Source organism: Tympanuchus pallidicinctus, unplaced genomic scaffold (genome assembly GCF_026119805.1).
Source record: "Tympanuchus pallidicinctus isolate F22 unplaced genomic scaffold, pur_lepc_1.0 scaffold15, whole genome shotgun sequence".
Classification (NCBI taxonomy): Eukaryota; Metazoa; Chordata; class Aves; order Galliformes; family Phasianidae; genus Tympanuchus; species Tympanuchus pallidicinctus.
This window is the reverse complement of record NW_026294669.1, coordinates 26,729,172-26,752,606: the sequence shown is the minus strand read 5'-3', so window position 1 is coordinate 26,752,606 and position 23,435 is coordinate 26,729,172. Positions and strand designations below refer to the sequence as shown.

General features: G+C 41.2%; 1 protein-coding gene across 5 annotated transcripts in view; it reads right to left on the bottom strand.

Moving 5' to 3' along the window:
• Positions 1–23,435, bottom strand: part of PLCL1 (phospholipase C like 1 (inactive)) — a 231,462-nt gene that overhangs the window by 115,591 nt on the left and 92,436 nt on the right. Inside the window, exon 1 of one of the 5 annotated variants that reach the window (XM_052675372.1) lies at positions 1,065–1,221. The exons of 3 other annotated variants lie outside the window; for them this stretch is intronic. The gene's annotated coding sequence lies outside the window, so the exon portion shown is untranslated. Of the gene's footprint in view, positions 1–1,064; positions 1,222–23,435 lie in introns of those variants that run through there. One more of the 5 variants, XM_052675370.1, reaches the window with a different exon arrangement.

Here is a 23,435-nt window from a genome sequence, read left to right as displayed (position 1 = left end):
CTATTTGCCTCTGTAAGATCCCCACCTCCCAAGGCATGCTACTGTGTGTAAATATTTGGCTTTGGGTTACTAAGCAGAAGCCTTCATCACTACTGACCTCAAATGATAACACATTCTGGGAAAGAAATACGTTATATTGTGAATTCCCCTCAGCAACTATCAAAATTATGAATGAAGTGCAGATATTTGTTGTTTTATGATGACAGGAACTGCTAAATAGCCTTGACTAGGGTTGGGGGTTCCACTGCAGCAGAGCATTTCTCTGGTCAGCGCTGGCTTCTGACTACTGGTTCAAGTGCCCATTGCTATGAAAAGCTTATCTGTGGATTGCTTATTGCTGGTAGTAAAATTAATTGTGTGGATAGGCACTCATTAGAGCCTAGGATCACTGAAATATCCCTTTCTTGAACAGCGAATTCATTCTCTACTTCTCAATAGCAACAGTTGTGACTGCTGAATATTTGCAATTACAGCTGGGTTGCAGCCATACCCTATGGATACATTCTTCTTATGAAGGACAAGTCTACTAAATAGAATTGCTACAGCTCTAAATTGACAATACTCTTTCAAGCAGAAGCTTCTGATGTTTTTAACTACTTCATGCTTTTATTCTAATGCCTTTTTCTTTTTTCCTAACCAAACAGCATACAGTTGGGATATAAAATAGACGGTATCTGCTGGTTGTTACATTTAACATATCACCTTTCCTTAAGGACAGAGGCATGCTGCAGACAGACCTGACATTCCTTCTAAGTAAGTAATATCTTTATAAAGAAAGAAATCTACGAAGTACTGATTTTTACATAATTTGCAGTCAGCATCTGAATTTCAAAGACTTGGCCCCGAAGTTCCTGTGAAATTCCTGCTTCCACACACAGGTTAAGGTCTGACTGGCATAAGCCAACTATAGTACTACAGCACTGCCTTCCTACCTACATACTTTCAGTTACTTCACATACTGCTTATAAAGGAACAAAACTGCTTAAGACAGGTTCTTGGAGATACCTGGGAGAGCATTCACAGGTAGATTAACAGTCCTGCACAGAAAGAAGAATCAAACTCACCTGGCAGGTGAAAGGGCTCACTGGCTGCACAGCACTCCTCCCCAAAAGGAGCCCAGGTCCAAGAGATGTTCCCCTACCAGCAGCTCGCCTTTATATGAGCCCAGGCTGTTTCGTCCGCTCCTTCTGGTTAGCTGGGAGCACAGGTGCAAACAATTTGCCTGTGCTCCCTGGGCCAGCCACACCTCTTCACCAGATGCTCAATCACCACTTCAAACCCTGACCTAGCAGTTCACCTCCATCACAACTAGCCCAGTTTTAGGGCATACGCTTACACTTCCGTTCCTCAAGTTCTCACCAACTGTAAAGGGAGTCTCCATTTTTTTTTCCTAACTCACTATTTTTAAGAGACCACACAGAAATGTTTCTACCAACACTGCTACTGATTAAAACATATATTGAAAAATGCAAAAAATCGCATCAATTTTCATAAATTCTTTATAATCATTGCTGAGTTAAAAAAAAAAAAAAAAGCCTTATTCAGGATTATCTCAGAAATATTTGTACCTTAAAACAGTATAAAACAAAAGAACAGTATAAAACAAAACTTGTCAGGTCTCACTTGATAACTCTCAGTTACCATGGAGTCATTGGTCCCTTTCAATTCTGAGGCTTCTTTAACGGCCATCTGGTCCAAGTCCCCTGCAGTGCACAGGGACATGCACAGCTCCATCCATCAGGTTGCCCAACTTGATTTCAAAATCATAGTTCCATGCTAACCTTTGGAAAACAATGTGGACTGTAGCAAAATCATTCAGAGTCCTGTATGTTGTCTTCCGCTTTTCTTACCTGTCATACACCAAAATCTAGCTCATTTCCTTCCTATTACCAACTGCAGGTCCTTCCCAGCACTACTGCTTTCCAGCTGTCTTCTCCTGTCATGGAACATCCATGTTTTGAATTATTTCCCACCAAATGTGCCTGCTTGTATTTTTCCACCATGAATCTCAAGATTCCTTGAGTTTCTGGTTAAGCTCTCTAGAAACTTTCTCTGATTTACATTACTCCTTTGGCTTGCCAAGCAGTTTGAGGAAATAAGCCCCACAGCTGTATTTAGCCATCTCTGCAATTAACATTCTCTTTCATGGAGTAACAATGTTAACCAGCACCTGGCATTGAACAAAACTGCCCTCAGGCTACCTGGCACAGACACAAGCTCTTCAGCTGGAGTCTCTGAACCTGCCAGGTCATTGCTGGGTGCTTTTCCCAATCCTGCACATCTCTCTTCCCCACTCCTCCCCCTGAGCTGCCACTCAGCCCCATTCCTACCCAAACATAAGCCAACCCCAAAACTGCCAGTTGTCCCTTCATTAGAACACAGTTTCATCTGAGAGCACACACTTCATTCCTTACTTGTGTTACTCGAAGTTTTGATCAAGTCTGCTTGCCAAAATCCGTCCTTCATAAACCAGGACTGTTTATTGCTGTCTGATCTTCTCCAGACTTCCTCTCCCCCTCTCTGAGCCAAGGACCTGCCTCACGGCTGCAGAGGTGTGTTTTATGGCTCTCTGACACTCGGTTTGTTCCAAGCACCTCCCCTTTCGTTTTGTCCAGTTCTCATCTTGCTTTGTGCAGTTATTTATGGTTTAACTTGCATTTCTGAGAATCAGCTGCATAACGCAATTATTTTTCACGTTTCTGAAAGGTGCCCGTGCCAAGCTGTGCCCCACAGACAAGTAGGTGGGAATGCACGAATGGAGCCCGTGCTCCATGCCCCCCAGCAGTGCAGGATGCTGCCATCCCACAGGCACCCTGTGGAAGGCAATGCTCTGCTCCCACCTGCCCACCTGAGCCACGGCTTCTGCAGGTGTTTCACTAGAGGGAAACTGCATTGCTGCAGTGACTGCTCAAGCAGCCCACGGCTTTCCTCCTAAATAGCTTCAACTGTGTAAAAACATGCACATACACTGTTGGCAAAAGTTTTTTTTCTCTTTTTTTTTTTTTTTTTTTTTTTTTCCTCCCCACAAGGGACTTGTCTGGTATGGATAGAGTTTTTTCTAAACTTTTTCTGCAAGATTAAATCATGATAACAGCCACACTTTGAGGCAGTTATGCTAACTTTTGCTACTTTTCATTGCACTTGGCTTTTTTTTTTTTTCCAGACAAAGTCAGTTCTCAATGTGCTCACAAAACCTCCTGATGAGGACCAGTTTTATTGTTCATGTATTCAAAAGGAAAATTACTTAGCTCAGGGGTTGAAGTGCTCACGGAGAGGAGAGGAAGAGAAAAAAGTAAACACCCATTAGATTTATTGTGACCACTGCAAAGAGCAGTTACAGGTGTAGTGTCACAAAATCTTCACACGACTTCAGAACTAGTTGTGTCACATTCTGAGTATCAATATGGTATTTATGTCACATTCTTATTCTTCCTGATTAACAGTGTCATGAAATATTGTTCGCTGCCAGCAACAGTTTGTGGTGGTCACAGGAGCTCCACTCCACTCTCTTCTAGCTGGCCTGGCTCTGCTGAAAACAGGAGCCATTTGCATGCATCCGAGATCAGCCCAGAACACTTCCACCTGCCAAGATTCATTTATCAGTTCAAGTAAACAGTAACGTCATTTCAAACAAAATAGATTCTCAACCCAATCGCTGGATTATTTCACCTAATGGCTGCACTGTTTTCCACGATCATCTGGTAGCACCTTTTGAGACCAAGATTAGCATGGAACATGTACTCACTCCACAAAACTGCCATCAGTTAGACACTTTTTGTTAGACACCATTTTGTTTCTAAGATCGCTGGCCAAGTACTTGAGTGCAGACAACTTGTACATCCCCAGTAAAAATCAACAGAGCTATGCAGCGTTACTCCAGCTATAATTCCCCACACATGTAATTTACAGTCATGCTATATGTTTCTTGGCTTCTATTTCTTCGCACTAATCACACCAAAATGGGATGAAGAAATGCAACATCACTGTTGAGATGAATCACATCCTATACAGCTCAACCCTTTTGCTCTCACATAGCCCTCAATCATATAGCTTTCCCAGAGCTAACTCGCAACATCTGCTACGGTCATTTCCTTTTAAGAATTTATGGTAACTGCATTTATTGCCTGATGTTATAGGATTTAGTGGACAACATAAAATGTAGCAATTTCCATACTAATACAGCTGTTCCATCTTTTCCCGGACTATTAACTTCTTCCAATCCACACTGATCTGAATCACAAGATTCAGTCCAGTAATTTATGCCTGCTCCGAGCAGGTACTTGGAAGGGCATTATTTCAGCAAAGCCAGCATAACTACTACAACCTAATGACTAGCTAGTCCCTTCTGATGCTCAGTAAACCTTCCATAAATTCCATTCCACCTACTATCTGTTTATCTCATCAGGCAGACTCCTGGCAGGGATCAAGAATGGCTTGAAAAGGAAGGAACTAAACAAACACATACACCTTTGCCCCTGAAGGATAAATCCAACTCAGGCAATCTCAGAATTCTTTGAATCCAATGGTAGTTGTAAACGCTTGTACCAACGTTAAATGTCACACCAAGTGGCCAGCCGTACGCAACATACACATGCAAAGGTAGCCTAAGTCAGTGAGTGGTGGATTTTTTATATTGTTTTTGCAAGCGTAAGTTTTCCCCCACTCTCCTGCCTCCCAGCCATCTCTTGCCCTGTGCTCTTTTTCCTTTTCCTCATCACTGAGGAACAGGCAGCAGCTTTGTTCCTCCAGCACCGGGAACCAGAAGCTGCATGCAAGTACAGCTGCGAATGCAGCCACTGTCCGGCACCGAGCAGACAGCAGATGAAGCCCATTAACAAAGATCTGCTTGTCCCTGGTCCATTTAAACACTGGGAGGTCTCCTTCCACACCTCTGCTAATGGATACACCCTGCTCTGCCAAATGAGGCCTGAGGCACTACTTGCGTCTGTTCACAAAGTCAGTCCAAGCACACAGCACTGCAATGCCCACCCTTCCCCAGCCATCGCTTACTTCCAAGTTCTGCCCATTTCTTTGCTCCAGCAGCACTCGGTGCCACACAGACACAAGCTGACATACAGGTACCTTTTCCTGAAGTACCCAGGTCCTTGTAAAAAGCCAAGCCCATGAACAGGTTCAGTGCTTTGTTTAAGGGCAGGTTGAAGATGAGGAAGACACAACCTCCTCTGCATATAAAACCAATCCCATGGCAAGCACGTTTGTTTTTAAGAAATAATATGTTTAAGCCTCATCATGTATACTCCCTTCTTGAGGAAGCTACAAACACCACTTTTCCAATTCCTTATGCCCCCAAAGGGTCTGTGTTTCACAGCTATCTAAGCCCCTTAATCTGTTAGTTGTTTGGATTCCGGATTACTTTGTGTTTATTTTTTTTTTTTAATAATTCAAAGGCAAGTTCTACAGTGCTGGGTATTTGTTTGTGTTTTTTCTTTTTTTTAATGGTTGTTTTTGTTTTCTTGTTTGTTCATTTTTTTTTTGTTTTGTCTTTTTTTCTTTTCCTTAAATGACCAGTGCACTTGCTACAGGAGTTAGTCACAATACACTGCTCATTACTGGCACGTCTTCCAAGTATTTTACAGCACATTCTCAGTAGCATTATGCAATCGTTTCATTAGTCTGAACTGTTTCACTTGGCAGCAAGATGCATTACAAAGTGATGTCATCTCTTAGAAAAATACAAAAGCCAGAGGAGGTGACAGTTTCAGGGGTACACAAGTCCTAAAAACTCAACCAGTTGGAATTCCAAAATCTCCATGTGGATACCTGTTACCTCTGCTTTCCTCATCGCCATTCCGCAGTTATTAAAAGTGTATATTGCTGCTCCTCACCACCGTTCCTCCCCCATAGAAAAACTGAGCCCATTTTTAGGCAAGCTTTTGTACTACCCAAGGTGAAGTCATGTTCAGTTTACAGCACGTAAGACAAAGCAGTGATATCAGCACGTCCTTCCAGGCTCTTCACTACTGCAGGATGCTGTGACATGCATTGCACAAGTCACCACAAGGTGAGAAAGCACAACTTAGCATCACCTTGCCACCTGCCAACTCTACTCCATGAGTTTTACTCTAGAAATAAAGAACTCAGTAGATGGATCGCTTCCAGATGCCTGAAAATTAGTCTTCTACAAAAGGCACACACAGTGCTTTTGCTATAATTCATTTGGTGGCTCCCTGAAATCCAAGTGTTTCCGTAGTAAACAAAATCTATTACAGAAATTTTGCTGACAGAAAAAGAGCTGTTTCTCGAGCAAGGGCTCTCCTCCATCTCACAACACACTGCATACCAGATGGGATTCTCTCTTCAGGGGCTTGGGAAGAGTGGCAAACTGTTTTAATTATGACATTTGCAGCTCTGATTTCCCAGGCTGCCTTCATCATCTTGGCAAGCCTCTTTTGTGAGAGGTCACAGAGCCAAACAGCCAGAACACTGAACTGCAGCTTGTCAAGAAACTTCACTTCTGCCTTTACTTTCAGTATAGCCTCAAATGAACAAGTCAGCTCTCCTTATTCTGCTCAGCTTTCCTTCTTCGCAAAGCAGAGCGCATGTCCACAGCTCTGAAACATTTCAAAGAAAGTAAAGAAGACTGTATTTCTTAATAAAAGCAGCAGGATTAAGATTGAAGCATCTAGCTGGATTCTAACTAACCAGTCAATATATTGACAGTGGGAAAATCAAGCCAGACTATACCAGTAAGTGATAGTGACAGAAAATGGTTATGTATAACCCTTCTCTTGCATCTTTCTCAATCAGGAGGGTCACTTATTTGTTATTCTGCAGTATCTTACTGAACAAATTATCAACAAACTAGAAGCCTAACCTGTATCATTCTTGGAAAATTTCATTAAGTGCAAACAACCTCAATGAATTTATTAACCTCTCATCACCATTGTCACCTGCAGATGAGCAGTACATGTCAGCCTGCCATCCTCTTACTTCCGATGCTGTTGCTCCAGGTCCAAGCTCCATATGTACATGAGAGGAACTAGAGAGCCAGTCCAACTGCAGAGAGCTGTATGTTTGGATACACAATCCGTATAACAAGTTCTACAGTACTCAGAATCATAAACTGAAGTACGCAGAACTCAGTTTTATTCATTTACAGTTATCTTAAGATAACCTGCCACATTCAAACAACTGCTGAAAAGCAAGAGAGAATGAGAATTGGAGTTGACTTTCTTACCTCTAGCCATCTAAAACTAAACTGATAAACAGAGAAAAGCTTCCACCATGTACAAAATTCAAATAACCAGATGCTATTGCTGCCATTGCAAAACAGGCTGCCCTTAGCAGTTGGATCTCTTCCCAGCTCCAAAGCAGCTGGCACTGCAGTCTGGGAATCACATTGCCTGTCAGCTTCAGAGCTTGTCATTAGCTGTTAGCACACCAGCAGGGACAGGGCAATCTTCACTGAAGGAAAGGGGGGAGAAAAAAAAGAAAAGGCTGCATGGATGGGGAGAGCCTTGCACAGACCTTTCAACACAGCCTGCCAAGATATGGCAAAGTGAGGATGAGGAAAAGTCCTATTGCCAGAGGAACTGTCTCAAACTAATAACCCTGCAAACTCTCTGTGCTTTATGATAGACCAGAGCATGTGTTTTTATTAACAATGAGCAATTAGCAACAGAACAATTAACACTCACTGGAGCAAAAAAAAAAAAAACAACCAATGCTAACAAAAGCCATTTCACTTAGGATATGCCAATATTTTCAGACAAATATCTCTAAATCTATCTGTCAGAATAAAATATGCTTTAAACAAGAATCACATTCTTCAAGAATGCCGCTGAAGTGAAATATTATGCATTGACTTGGTAAATAATTATACAGGGAATTCACAAGTAAAATCAGCAGGGTTAAAGCAAAGCGACAAAAAATTAATGGTTTGGTTTTGTAGCTAGAAGAAACTGTTGTTTTTTTCTTCAATGGAGGCATTCTATTTGTAACACATTGGTCTTGAAGAAGAGGTCTTAAGAGCCTTTAAAAGTCAATTTAAGTAATATTTGTTCTTTTTCTCCAACTTAAACTATATAGGATCTAAATCAAGTATTGAAGCTTCCTGTATAAATCAAACTTAGTAGGAGAAAACAGACAAGGACCACGAATCACAAAGTCACAAAATGTACATAGGCTTCATTTCAAATGCATCTTTAAATACTATCAATATGAATATAAAATCTTAACAGCAAATATGAAAACCCAAGAAAAGATATAGAAGTTACTTATGGCACAATGACAGCATTTTTTTTCTTCCTTCTTTTAAGACAGAAACTGCACAGGATGAGTCTATGGTTGTGGTATCTACCGTACCACTCAAGTCACTGCCAACATGGTGGTGCAATGCTTTTGGGACCCATGTGTTTACCTGGATTTCCCTCTCCAGAATCTTTCCCTATCACTTCCCCATAAGAGCATTTCAATTCACTGTTCAGAAAACCATAAGTCAGGTAAGCATTTTTTCCCCCCTTTGTTTCTCATAATAAATGTCTACTATGTAAAGAAAGCTCTTGAGCAGGAATAGCCAAAAACTTACTTTTACACGCTTGGAGAACCTCAGCAAGAATCAAAACCTTAACCCATGCTTTGTTAGTTTAGAGGCACTTACAAAACAAGTCTACAGGGGACAGTGCTGCAACAGTGCTGCAAGCTAGAAAGTCCGTATAGTGCAGCACTGAGTTCATGCTGCCACTTTGGGTTGGTTCTCATGGTATCCAGGGCTCTGTTCCGTGCCTCTCAGAAAGGCCATGAACAGCTGATGAGATGCAGTCAGAGCCCTTTCTTTGGAGGAAGATAAGACAACTGTCAGAAGGAGGTGAAAGAAGATGATGCGGTTTAGGACAGAAATAGGAAAAGATCACTCTGGAATGTTTCTCTAGAGACCTTGCTCTCCAGAGCTCTCTGCTGCAGGATTTATGAAGACAGTGCCAGTAGATACTTCTCTGCACTCATAGCTTCGATAACCTCTCACAGTCTGGTCACTTAAGTTAAGCAGAGGAACAAAGAGTGAGCTTTGCCTTTATTATAGCACTATGCCATAAATAACTACTTGGGAAGCATAACTAGATAAATGCTTCCAACTGTATTTATCAAATAAATTTAGTAGCATACATTATCATCACATCAGCCTTGCAATTGTATGTATCAATTTGCTTTTTAATCCAGCCATTAATGAAACCTAGTTGGCCCTTTTAGTCCTCACCTCCCCTCTTTCCCCCCGGCCCCCACCAGTGAGGGCTCACTGAAAAGAACAGGGCATTAAGGAAAGGAAGGCTTGATAATTCCACCAAATTCAGGGAAGGCAGTTCAGCCAGACAGATGTGCAGTGATGCCTACCTGGGCTCGTTAGTGGTCCAGGCCAGGAACAGACAGTGCTGTGCAGCACATGCCACAGGCTTCCTGGGCTGTAGGCATGGTGACCACAGGAGGACTTACCCAAAGTAGATTCACCAGGCAACAACAGCAGCAGCTTAGCTTTTATGGTCTTCCAAAAAGACTTCTTGATGTAGTTGTTTAGGTGTTTAAAACTATATGAAGACGTGTAGAAAAACTCTTTTTAGTAATCAGATTGTGCAACTGGGTATTTGTGAGGAAAAATGCTAATAGTCAGACAGTTATAAACATCTAATACTTCTTGAATAAGCTGTGCTACAGGCAGCAAAGTAACTCTGTATTCTAGAATGAAATTCATTCACTGTACAATGGTTCTAATTTTTCCTTAACTTTCTGAAAAACACAGTGTATGTCCTTTCAGAACAAGTTTGGGAAAGCTAAAAGAAAGCACTCTCACCTTCTAGCAGAAGCCCTCAAGAATCAAATCATCCCACCTTTGCTGGGTTGCCTTTTTGGGAATAAATGGCTTTTTTGCCCCCTAAAATCTGATGCAGGAACCTCTGTCTTAAAGAACAGAATCACCCTTGGAAATGTGAAGAACAGTCATCAATACAACAGCATTCCACCTTTAGCCCAGACATCCTAAAGACTTTCTCTTTCCCAAAGGAAAGAAGTAAGGCAATTCACTATTACCCTTCATTTCTGAGGTCTCATGTCTGATGGATTTAATGGATTTAAGCACAACTCTTATTTTGGCAGATTTTGGCCTTTCGCTCGTTCATACCCAAGAATGAAAACAGCATCACAGGTTGTTGCTCACCTGTGAGATTATTTCTCATTAATATCTCCTATCTCCTACAGGTCACTTGGAAAGCAACAGACTTGGTTGCCCATCTTCTGGTAAGCAAAACTATCTTGGTTGTCTCAGATCCCTAAATATAAAATGGTTCAGAAGCCATCAGGCAGATTCATGGAGGAGCGCCTATCAATGGCTACCAAACATAACATGAAAACAGTCTTTAGTTTACAGAATCACTCAACTGTAAGAAAATGGAAACTTGTCCTTTCTCGTGCTTTTTAACCTACAGCAGGCACAGAGCCATCAGCAGAGATGGGAATGTGGATGCTGCTTCAGCCCCACGTAGCTTCTGTAGCAAGGCTCCAGCTGGGACCTATCGCTCTTTCCCACTCCCACCATCTTCTGGACAGCATGTTTTCTGTTTTCACAGCTGCCATGTGAAAGAACCGTGCCACCAGCAAAATGCATCTTCAGATACCATTTGTAAGGTCTGTGACCAATGCACTGCAACTAGCTAGGATTTTCTACAATAGTGTCAAGGGCAGTGTGAAGTAAAAGGATCAGTTCTTATTTTGAAGTAAACACAAATTGTAGAGAATGATTTAAATGTGAAAGTTGTAACCTGATTTAAAAACCTGTGTTGTTAATTACTTGTGTTGGCATACTCTAACACTTCGAAATGTGCCAGAGAAAATCGCAATGGAAGCTGTCAAATGCTTTTTCGAAGTTACACTGTTAGAAAAAACCCATTTCCTTACACCCACTGAATGCTAGTTCTTGAGTGAAAACTGGCTAGCATGTTATCATTGAGACTGAATCCAATTTAGACCCAGCCTTACCTCAGCTGCATTTTCTCTGCCTAATGTGACAACGCAGAATACCCACTTTCACACTGAGATTGTAACATTTTGAGTTTCTGTGGATCTTTAAACGACATTTTTTAAGGCATTTTCACAATAATACCACGTTCTTTGTTCTGTCTCCTTCAGAAGTCTAAATTTCAGTTGTCGAGCAACAGCTTCAGCATTTTGACTTCAGCTTTCTTAAGTTCTAACTGCTTTGCCATGGTTTTTGCTATGAGCACTGCTGGTAAAGATCCACAGACACATCCTTAATACAGTAAAGAACATTCCTGTAAAAATAACATTTTCAAAGGCCCTCCCTGTTTATTTTCCAGCCTTCCATCTCTCACTTGCACGGGCCTTATTTTCCCTCACACAAAGCAGTTAGTGTTTCCAAAAGCTGCTGTTTCTGAACGCCTGATTTAAGAGACTGTCATACCTTCTTTCTGTGAAGACCTTCGCTGGCCTCATTTGTTTTGTTCTTTCATTTCTTGGTAGCTTTCTCCATGTTTTGTCTTTTCTCAGCCTGTATGTTTGTTGCAATAGAAAGAGCATGGATTCCTGTGCCTCTGAACAATCATATTTCATTTTGAAACAATAGTAATTTTTGTATTTCATAGGCATCTTGCCATCCCAGAGACTTACGTTTCAGTCACTCAAATCTTTTTTAAAAGACTCATCAATACTAATGAACATCTTTATTATATTTTCCAGCAATAAGCAACAAAAACAATGGCTTGCAGTTAACTAATTAGGCGTTCACCTAGAAGGTAACAGTTTTAATAATGCTTCACTCTTCATTTCCCAGTAGACTGATAATGTTTTGAACATTACACTAAAAAAAAACAAACCCCATCACTATGCATCTATAATAGAAGATCTGACTACATAAAGTACTCTGGTAACCTCTTCCTTTTAAAACAACTTGAAGGAAGCCACGTGTACCCTGTAAATTCCTACAAAAACTTGAAAAGAATTGTTTGTTCAGAAAGAGGGGGGGAGAAAAATATATCATAACATTCAGCTGCCATCATTTCTGTTTGACAATTCCAAAACAGCAACAGATAAATGAGGTAACTCTTCCCGCCTTTAGGGCAATGAGCTCTGTCTTGATACTACTAATTAGAATAAATCTACATCGTAAGAAACATTGCAGCAACAATTATCTGCAGCGTAACTATTCAAATTCAAAATGTGAACAAATAGCCTTTAATAAAGTGTAAGATAAGTGCTAATTAACTAACATCTCCAACCTACCACTGCAGGCAAGAGATTTGCTGTGATTTTTAAAGCCAATAGCCTTAACTAAGGGAGAGCTAACATCGAGCAAGCCCTGGAATTGTTGTGCTTCCCTCCTGCAGCTCCAGAGCACCTAGTGGCATCCAGTCATCATGAACAGTGCACCACGTACTCGGATCTAGCAAATTCCATGAAAACTTGATCCTACTGGAGACTCTTTTCCTCAGACTTTTGGGGATTTCATAGGCTCACCTGAATAGATTTAGACTGTGGGTCCCCTTGATACAAGTACAGGGCGGTGATTGGGCCTGAACTCCCTGGAATCATTCGAAGCTCCAGGTGTTTGCGAAAGCCCCCAGCCCAAAAGACTCCTTCAGTCTTTTCAGTTTTACAACACTCCAGCTGTTTTAAAAACTATGCTCATGCTTACTTAATTTAATGTCTGTGCCTACATCTCTACATAGATGGAATACTTTCAGTTGGACCTGCTTTAGGCAAAATTCCTACGTTTTTTTACATTGAAGATTTTTCCTGCACTATCCGGAACCAGCAAAATCAGCTGTAAAACAGAGCACATCAGCCATGCCTTCCTCCTCCCCCTCAGTCACCTTGCACATCCGATAAAAGGACGGAACACAATCTGTTGCAAAAGGCACAAGCTTTTTTTCCACTGCCAATATTTGTTTAGGCAGCCAATCCAGATTTTTGGTATAGTATGATACAATCCTCTTCACTTCTGGTCTCTGCCAACATTATTTTCCTGTGCTATTTCGCTTCCACAGAAGAAAGCATTTAAATAAAAAACACACTAATCATGTTAGTCTCGGAAATACGCAGAACTGATTTAAATACCTACCTTTTCTGGAAAATATACTCTCCAAATACACATTTCACACACGCCAGTTCTTTGGCAATATGCAGCAAACTAAATTGAACAAAGCTGATCCTAACATGGGAAGTTATAGTAAACAAAAGCATTCAAGATCTTGAGCTTATTTTCAGGAGTTCCATCAGCTTGAACTTTTTACACCCACTAAACAAGTTGAATCTTGCCAAATAGCAACACACGTTTGGAAGTCTCTGCAGAGTCTTTCAGAGTGAAAGAACATCCCGAGGTCATGTAGCTGCTCCATTTTTGAGGAATGTGAAGAAAACATATGAACAAACAGCAGGAGTACCTCCTGTATAGCATGAATATGCTACTTCTCTTAAAAGCAAGTTAAAGAAGAAAAAAGAAAAAACCCTAATTGTTACTAGCAGCATACACCACTCCACCCAGACCAGTAATGATATTATCATTTATCAAGATAAATGAAATGCTAATCTGCAAGTCGTTGAATCTCTATGTACACAATTCAGGTTAAAGTGAAAAGCATTAGCTTTGGAGGTCAGAAAAAGCAACTTCCTTCAGAAAACCCAATTGAGTACTCTATTCTACTCAGTAAACAGCAAGTAATGTTCCAGTAAATCCTGTGCACTGGTAAATCCACACTGTGTTACAATCAAAGGTTATGCTGGTTAAAGAACTATGAACACCTGATCCAACCTAACCTGAAAGCTGTCCCTCTTACAGATCACTAGGTGGTGACAGTAAATACCACACTTGTGCTTGAGGTGCTGTGTCTCAAGCTGTCCTTCTGTATGCTTTCATCTGTCATTCACTTGCACTCATTACAAACACATGGAAGAAATCCAAGGGTTATCAGGTGGTCATTTCCCACCAAACACACTCTGGATCTTCAACAAGTCTAAGTGTCCCCGCATTAACAGTCTTCTAAACAACACAGATCCTTTCATGATCTGAGAAGGTGGCATTTCAAGTTCAGATATCCACTGAGAAGACTTTCCAAGAAGGTGGACGTAGAGGGAGAAAAGAGGATGGATGTAGAGGAAAGATGCTATTCATACAGAGCCCGTATTAATCCTGACAAAGCTGTTAGCCTAGGACGCATTTTCAGTGGTAATATTACCTCAGTTTGATTACTCCAAGTTCTCACAACAACAGAATAACCAGCATCTCTTTCACAGCCCCAGCAGAAGGAAAGATGATTGACCAAGGTCAGCAGTTCACCTCTATCCCCTCTTACAATCAAACGCCTAGGAAAGATCAGGAAGTGGTGGACTGCATTACTTCTAGTTGAAATGGTAAACACATGATATTAAATCTTAATTCTACGTGTATCTGACAGCTGATCTGTACTGAACCTCAGGCTGTGCAGCTAAGTGCTCCATGTGGGTGTTTAGATACATACAGTGCTTCTGTTTTTCCAAAACGCTCCTTATTTTCCTTCTGTTTCGCTATGTTTTTTATTGATGCCAATGGAGCAGGGCCTGCAGCAGCCAGACAAGTGCAGTTTGCTCTAAAAAAATGGACAGGCTTTGCCCTGATCTTTTCTCATACACTGTGTCAGTCTAAGGTCAGTGCCTTTGGTGGGACAAAAAAAAAAACAGTTCCTATTAAGTAGCCTAGGAATGCATGCTTTCCATGTCACAAGCTGCTCACTGGTTCAATCATGGCTGTAGGTGACAAGCCAGTTCTGAGATAAGCACATACTTCTAGGGAACTGTGTAGGGATCACAGAAGTCTCCAGGTGAGGTACCCCCCTGCAGTATTACTGGACCAAAGATTATTGCACCGATTTTGTTTCTTTGCGATCAAACAATAAATAAGAATAGAGTAGTATCAATAGAACCTGTGCTGTTTTACTGCATGCTACCTGATGAGCACAGAACAGATCTTGCTTTCCCTTCCTCACACTGAAGCAATGGGTGCCTTTGCTGTGGGAGCACAATGGATCTGCAAGAGGATCAGCCCTGCTATCACACTGCTGCAGCCCAAGCAAGTGTCTGCAGTGACTCCAAAGGGATGCAGGTAGAACCTGCTGGATTCCCTAGACACTGCACAGAGCTGCCAGCGTCACCCACATAGAAAGGAACACAGCCTACACACAGCTCTGGAATCAGTGGAAAAACTTGTTAGCTCCAGAGCTGGAATCACCTTTGTTTAGTTAGGAAGCAAGTAAAAACCTCGCCAGTGAGGAACTATGCAAAACAGAAAGCCGTACAGACTGCCTCAAGACTTGCAGCACAATAGCAACACAGACTTCTAGCATCATGATTACTGAATCAATTAAGATTCAGTGCAGGGTAACCATTTTAGAAAGCAGATTTAAAATACAGTGTTATTTTATTAAGTCTGCTTCTTTTGTTAATCCCTTTTCTTAAGAAAAGCCCATCACGCTGTAAGCACAACTTGTTTCCGTAAGGAAATCACAATGCTGTACATTCCATCTAGCCCTGCCCACTTTCCACACTGTTTGACAACAAAAAAAGCAATGTTTTCTATACTATAATGGTCCATAACTACCTCATCCTCAACCAAGATTCTTCTCAATATTTGGTATTTCATCACACTTCCTCTAGCAGTTTTTTTTTCAGCATTGGACTTATTCCCCTCTCACACTCCAGCAACCAGTCTTCCGATGAGCTTTGTAACTTGTTAGCCTTTAGTTCTGAGGAAGCCCTGCTCCTGCAGCCTGCTCTGTTTAAGCCTGCCTTTGCAGATGCAGGCCCACACAGCTACAGACACACCAGAAAAATCTGCTCACGCAGACCCAATTGCACTGCTGTTCTCCCTTCTGTGCTATTACTCTCAAAGGATTAAGATTTATGCCTTTCCCTAACCCACACTTTGCCAAACTCAATCAGTACTTGCCTCTTTCTTCAACACTCCCCTCCAGCATTTTAATTATTTATGGCTCCCTTATCTCAATTCCTTCCAGTTTGTTTATGTCATTCTGACACTGAAAAAGCATGGAAATAAAACGGTATATTAAAAGCAGGCACCACAGCTTTACAAAACAGGTTTATAACCAACAGACAGACTCTTGTTTAACTTTTACCTATGTCTCCTTTGCCACTGTTTATCACCAAGCATACTGCCTCAATTAAACATGTGCTTTGGTTTACTTCCAACCAATAAGTTGCTCACATGTGATCAAATTTCATTAATTCTTATTCATATTTTTTGTTTCAAGCTGCCACGTTCTGCAGTTTTTCCATCTTTAAATGCATTTGCAGTTCCTGTCAGCATGCTGCATTCTGAAAGCTGTCTTGTTTCTGATGCACCACCTGCACAACAGGTTTCTCTGCTTGCCTGAGACTTTCTGGAAACTCAGAGTCAGCCAGACTGAGGGGCCTGAAGAAAGTACGCAACAGCTTCCTCACATTGCAGGTCCTTTCCCACAGGGATCAAGCACCAGGCGAGGAGGCTGGAAAGCATTCTCAACCCGGAACACAGCTCTTGCTGTCCCTACCAGCAGGTCATCCCCACTCCAGACTGAATGACTTGCAGAAATCCTGTACAGTGATAAAATCTGTGACTCTGTGTGATATAACCCAGTGAATGGCAGTAGTCAAACAATTTGTACCTCTTTGCCCTCTCCATGAGGGCATTTGACAGGAAGCTCTGCCCAAGTACAAGCAGATGAATTCTCCACAACCTTTTTACTTTTTCCAGACCTTTATGCTTTTCCAGACCTCCTCAGTGTGAATCTCAGCCCCCATCTGCAGTGTTCACCACCCAGTATAACTCTACTACCATAGGTGGGCATTGGAGATGCCTGGGTCTCTGTGCTGCTCGGCCCACAGCTGTGCTCATTCAGCCCATGAAGAAGGCAGCCCATGTCTGCTCCCTGCCTCTGGGGCATGTAGAGGTCTACACAGCCTGTCTGCAGCACCTCTAAGATCATCATGTTGTTCACTGTTCCTCACGCCTTTTATCACAGGCAGAAATACCAGCTGGAGACTTGCACGCTTTCAATGAGCCCAATTCTAGAGAAATGAGCAGCTGATGATCTGCTCCCTCAAAACACTCACAGTTTAGTAAGGAAAAGTAGCAGCCCCTTTTCAGCCCAGCACCACACACCAGACTTCAGCTGAAGCAGGGTGCTGTCAGCAGCCAGCCACCTCCATTGTAGCCCTACATGCTCATAAATACACGTGCCACATGATGCAGCCTCCATTAATTTCTTTTCCATTTTATAGAGTCAGTTCTCGCCACAGTAGTTGAAAATCTTGTAAAAATCAATCTGTGAAGCATTTATGGAAGTCTCCACTTTTTTTTTTTTTTTTTTTTAGGCAAAGAATAATTATTCACCGAGGCAGGTTGCAAAGCATTTATGTTTTAATAACAGCAATTTCTCAGATCTTGGCTAAATTTTATATATTATTTTTTGCTCATCTCCACAGCATATTTTCTTAATAAACTTAATGGAAATATTGCAATTTTAATTTCAGTTTGAATTTATTCTAGCCACTACATTTACTCTGGAGATCTACAAATTTGTGAACAACTTTTAATAAGTTCTTGCTGTTTTATTAACGCACCTCTGGGTGCTATTGCAGTGGAATTATTTGCTATTGCAAATGAACCATGAGGTGGATTTCCCAAGGAAAAAAAATCCAGAGGGACATGGAAGATCCACAGAAGAAAAGCTTCACCTCCATCACCACTGCACAACAGTTAGATGAAATGCCTACTTGCTACATACCACGTTTAAGCTATAGACTGAAACAGCTCTTAAGAAGAAATGTTTTTTTGATTGCTTCCATAAACAAATCTAGATAAATCTGTGTCAGAGATGCATTACTCAGAAGATGTATGGGAAAACTGTAATGAAGGAATATTCCAAGCCCTTAAGACATTAAAAAATTAAAATAAGATAAATACAGTCTAAAATCAAGTCAAGGATGTCAGGAAAGGAGACAGTTCCAAAACCCATGAGTTCATACAGTATCAGAAATGGTTGGTACTGAATTTGTGTAATGCATACAAGTGCTGGCCACGCTACTTACAGCTTCCTTGCAGCTGCTCAGAAAGAACTATTAAGTAGAGCTCTGTCAAAATTAAATCCTTCTATCTTAACATCTTCTTCAAACCATAATGAGAAAGTAGAAGAGGAAAGAGAAAATAAACCTAGAAAAAAGAAAAAGAAAATCCACATGTGGATTGATTACACTTGTGTACTTCTAGGCTTTTGTTTTTGCCATTCTGTATGTCATAATTACTCTGCAAACAGTTGCATATTATGGTGCAATGGTGGCTTTAGAACAGAAGACAAACTTATTATAAACAAGTAAAATTGAATAGGGCCATTGTAAGTCTATTTTCAAATTGTTTATTTTCGAGGCAACCAAAGATGCAAGAAGATGAAGTCGGACAAAGAGACAAACTGTACTATACACTAACAACACAAATTAACTTTAATCCTTCTCTCTCAAAAGGATGTGTTTCTCAAAAAAAAAAAAAAAAAAGTTGCCTTTAACTCTTCTGTTACAATACAAAGCAGGTAGTGAGCATCACCCCGGGATTCGTTAAGATTTAGGAACATGAACTGATATTGCAAAACATCTAAGGTAAGTCTCAGAGAAGCATGTAGTTTCTCTGGAATATCACACACAGAAGTGCTCCCAGGGTATCTCCTCCTGCAGTGCAAAGAGCCAGGAACTACCTCTGATGTGAGGAGCTGCACCACCAGGATCTGGGTGGAGAGGATTAGGGCAGAGCCGCAAAAGCAGCCACACTGTAACATCACTTACCTGGTATGAGTAACTGTAGTTTGTAAGAAATAATGACTTCAGACAAAACTGAAATCTCAAAAGGCGCAGGATGTGAGAGTGATGAAATGCATCGGAATTCAAGTTCAGACGTCTTTTCTACATTTACTGTAGCATTTGAATGACACATTCTACAAGGAAGTGAAGAGCACTAGCAGCCACCAACACAATTAGCCTGCCCGCCTAGCAAGTTAGTGTTCAACATAGGTGCACAAAAACATGTTAAATGCTAAATTAAGTAGCGCAGTGAAGAAGTCTGAGCCACCACATTGCTCAGAGCATAAACCAGATGCCCTGGAGGAGGCAGAGATAACAAACATCATTAGAAACAGAAGCGCTGAGTCAGGTCTTTCATTCCAGTGAAACAAAACCTGATTGCATCCTGGCACGTGCCATCCTCAGCCCATCAGCAAGAGGACAAGATTCAGTCAGACAACGAGTAGCAAGAGCAAGCACAAATGGCATATGCACTCTTCTCCCAGACATGTGCCTAATTAAACCATAAAAGGGAACTGGATGCTGATAAAGTACCAAGGAGAACAACTTTGTATAAATAGGGGTTTTCAAACTTTTCTCAACTTCTACTCCTCCTACACGTTCTCCATTAGCAGTATGAAGTACTCTGAAATGTACTTGAAGCCTTTTGACAGAAAACTTGTTTTTACCATTCACAGATCCCTTAGGAGTAGTCCAAGTCTGGTAGCCCGAACAGGCTACCCTGGTTGCTATCTGGTCTATGCAGAGTTCCCTATTCAGCAAAGAAACAAAAAGGAGGCAATGGGAATAGGCTCCATCCCTCACCCCAACTTGCTGTCCTTGTGGGAAGGCTCACCATCTCCCCTCATCTGCTGCTCCCTGCTCTGGCTCAGCTCTTCCCACTGCCAGCCCCTCAGCCCCTGTTGCCCTCTCAGCTGGCAGCCCAGGCCACTCCAGAGATGACTCAAAGCCTGGATCATTTCTGTCCTAAATTGGGTGCTCAAAGTGACAGGTGGAAGGTGGTAGGAGGACCCAGGTGCTAGACCCTGGATTCAAGCTCAGATGTACCACAATAGCTTCTTCTCCACCCTCCTCCCCAAGAACCCCAAACTCCAGGGGGTCAGTAGTCAACAGCCCCTTGAGTATTACCTCACCCTGTGAGAAAGGAAAGAAAGGAGGATCATCACCCTCCTTTTAAGCAGAGCAGAGTATGTGCTGCCATGCATGTTTCTTCACTCAAGTGTACAGTGCTCCAGAGAATCGCAAGCTGAACACACAAGCACTCACTAGCTTCAGCAGTTCCAGCCTATTTGCTCTTGATTTTCACCAGCCCCTGCTCCAGCCCTTGTCACAGCAGGCCAGACAGACAGTGCTTAAGGGAAAACAAAATACCACAGCTCAATGATCAAGAAGAGAAGTCTGAAAGGCCTGTTTCCACCCCCACTTAATACGTTCTATTCACCTTGGGACATTTTGAAACTTGTTGAATACATTTCTCATGAGCAGCATAGTCCTGGGAATCCTGCATCACAACCTTCACCCACATGGACTCCTCTAAATTCATACCCTCTCACCATGCATGACAAACGTTGACAGTAATAAGCCATTTTCTTATTTAAGAGAATAACTTCAGTGAATGCAGGGCATTAAAGTAAAGACCGTTTCAACTTTATTATGGCCTCTCATAAGAAGTCTTGGTAAAGTTGTTGCCTTTAATCAATCTTCAGTTTTCTTTTCATAGAAGATTGACTGCTTCATGGTTACTGGGAGAGGTGGGAAAAGAAACAAAAATGGAGTCACTGAAAAACGAACTGGGAAAGAGACGAACAATCAAATTCTTTTTTTTCCTAATAGCATTGCAATAGTAATTAAACAGCAGCAGAGCTTTCCTTGCAAAGACAGCAAACCATTTGCTACACTTACAAGAAAATAATATATATATATATATATTTTAAACATCTCTAACAGAATAAGATGCGCAGTAAAACATTAAATGCATCTCTAATGCTTCAGCTCACAGTGTTGGTACATGAAGCCCAAAAGAGACAAAGATGCATCAAGAATACAGTCAGCCAGAAACAATCTTTACAACAAACTCACTTCAAAACAAACTTCCAGTTTTGTTTTTTTTTCCCCCTGCTCTTAGGTAGGCCAGGTTCTAACAGCAACAACATACAAAATTGAGGGGACTGAATCCTTCTTTTTACTAAGAATTATTCCATTCCAGGCTGAGTTGAATTTGAAAATGCACTTTTAAAAATGAGATGATTCATTTCTAGCCAAGAAAAACAATACAATCTGAATATACAAGTTAAGCCAATGATAAAGAGCCAGAGCAATACCTGGATTTCTCCTTCCTCTCCCAGAGTAGATGGCTACTGAGTTACATACTGGATTACATTACACATTAATAAATAAACTAACAAAGATCCTGTGGATTTCATAACCTGAGCATAATATACTAAAAAAATAAGCCATCCTTATCCCTTGATTTGTGACCAAGATGAATCACATCAAGCCCCAAGCAGCAACTACTCCAAATTCTTCTTTATAGAAGGTACAAAAGCTATGTTTACTTTCAAGTGCTTCACTATGTGAATGTTGGTTTTCCTAACAACCTAACTTTGAGCCAGCTGTCATTTCTAAAAACTGATACAGAGGCAATGCTCCAGCTGGGTATTCCTAAAAACAGACACCATATTCTCTGTTGCTCCTAAGATAGGAGTCCTAAAAGGCCCTCGCACCCAGTGGGAAGCCTGGTCTGACAAGCAAGGATAAATATAAAAATCATGCAGTGCCTGAGGTTATAAACACAGTGTGCAACTGCTGCTCGCACAGCTACAAATACACCAGACACTGACCATTATCACTGCGCTTTATTTTCCCCATACACCATCTGTGGAGCACGATAAAACAGTACGAAGCAAAAAGAGGTGTGATGACTTCAAAGACAGGTTAAATCAAATCGTGCCATGAAAACACAGTTTTCATAAATGTATTTTTAGCATAATCCCAAGGATGTAATTTTATCTTGCTCCCACACAGTGCTTTCCTATCAAGTCCTGCAGTCTGTGCTATAATTCAGGGTGAACAGCCCCCACTGCTGCATTCTGCCATCTCAAAGAAAAGCCGTGGCTATTTACTGGCTTTTAAGCACTGCACACAAAATGAACTGCATTCTTTGTAAGAGGAGCGTTACTGAAAATATTCTTAGTCTATTTCACTCTTAGCCCAAATAGGAAAGAAATCACACCACAAAGAACTAAAAATTGAATGCAGGAGGACAAAATCTAAAGCGCGGCTCAAGGACATGTGATGACTTTAAAAAAAAAAAATATATATATATATATTTCTTTTTTTTTTTTTTTAAATATATATATAAATCCTAGTTTCTGCTTATAAAAATGTAGCCCTCAAGCTGAAAAATTTGAAAATATGGCTTAAGTGTAATCCTGACAGCAATATTTACCTGGGTCCACAGCTAGTCCAAGGCAGTTCCAAGCAGAGTGAGGGCACTGTGTGTTTGCACAAAGCATAACGCCTTCTGATGCTTTTAGCAGTGTGGATGTCAGCTCCATTTCCTTCTCTGAGACAGCTGATTTCCACAGCACACACTTTGTTTGGATTGAAACAATCGTCAGGTTTCATTTTGGCGGTCTGGTTTCTGGGATTATTTACAAAAGTGAGTCTTCATGGTAAACTGTTTCTCTAAATTCTTTCACGTTACACACCTTTAGAAATTATGCTACAAGTGTGGCTTACAACAGATCCATGAAGCAAATGGAAAGGGGCAGCAGTAACAAACTCCCCCATGTTTTAACTGCACATAGGAATTTGGATCTTTCTGTAACTCTCCTCTCTCACCACTGGGAATAACTTGCCTGACAAAAAAAATTTGAAATATTTTACACTTAGCCACTGTCATTAAGGCTGAAATCCTGGAGAAGGAGCAGGATGCAAAACAAACTCACTACTGCAAGCGGCAGCTACAGGGCAAGAATTCTCCAGGAGTACAAGCGTACTTTCATTACTTTATTCCTAGAACAAGTTTCCTAATTCCAGAGCAAACCACTGTTATCACCACAGTTACATTGTTTATTACATGTAAAACAACGTTCCTCCTTAAAACATTAAAAATAAGCACAAAGCTACAGACATAGGAATAAAAATAACTGTCACATCTGGAGATCAAAGAAGAAAACAATAGGAATGCACCTCAAAGGTGTTTTCTACTTGCTTAAGGTTTTTCAAAGACAATTCCTTTACCTTCTAATCCTTAATTAAATAGGTACCAAATAGCCTGCCAGAAACTGCACTCCAGAGAAAAATAATTTGGCACAGAACTCCGCATACACAAGTGAGTGGCACACACACATAGCCGAGAAAATTCTTTGCTTTATCTTCTCCCAGAACCATCACGGGCAGTCCCACACAAGACTAACTTGCAGATGAATGCAGCGACAGGATTACCTGTGACATTTTGGCTCTACAGCCCTCTTCCAGGCATGGTTAATCCTAGGTTCAAGGTGCAGAGTCAGCATTGGTACAACATAGAGGTGGCTGCTGTCACTGCTGCAGCATGCCATGTCATCTGCAGAAGAAGGCTCGCCTGTCTA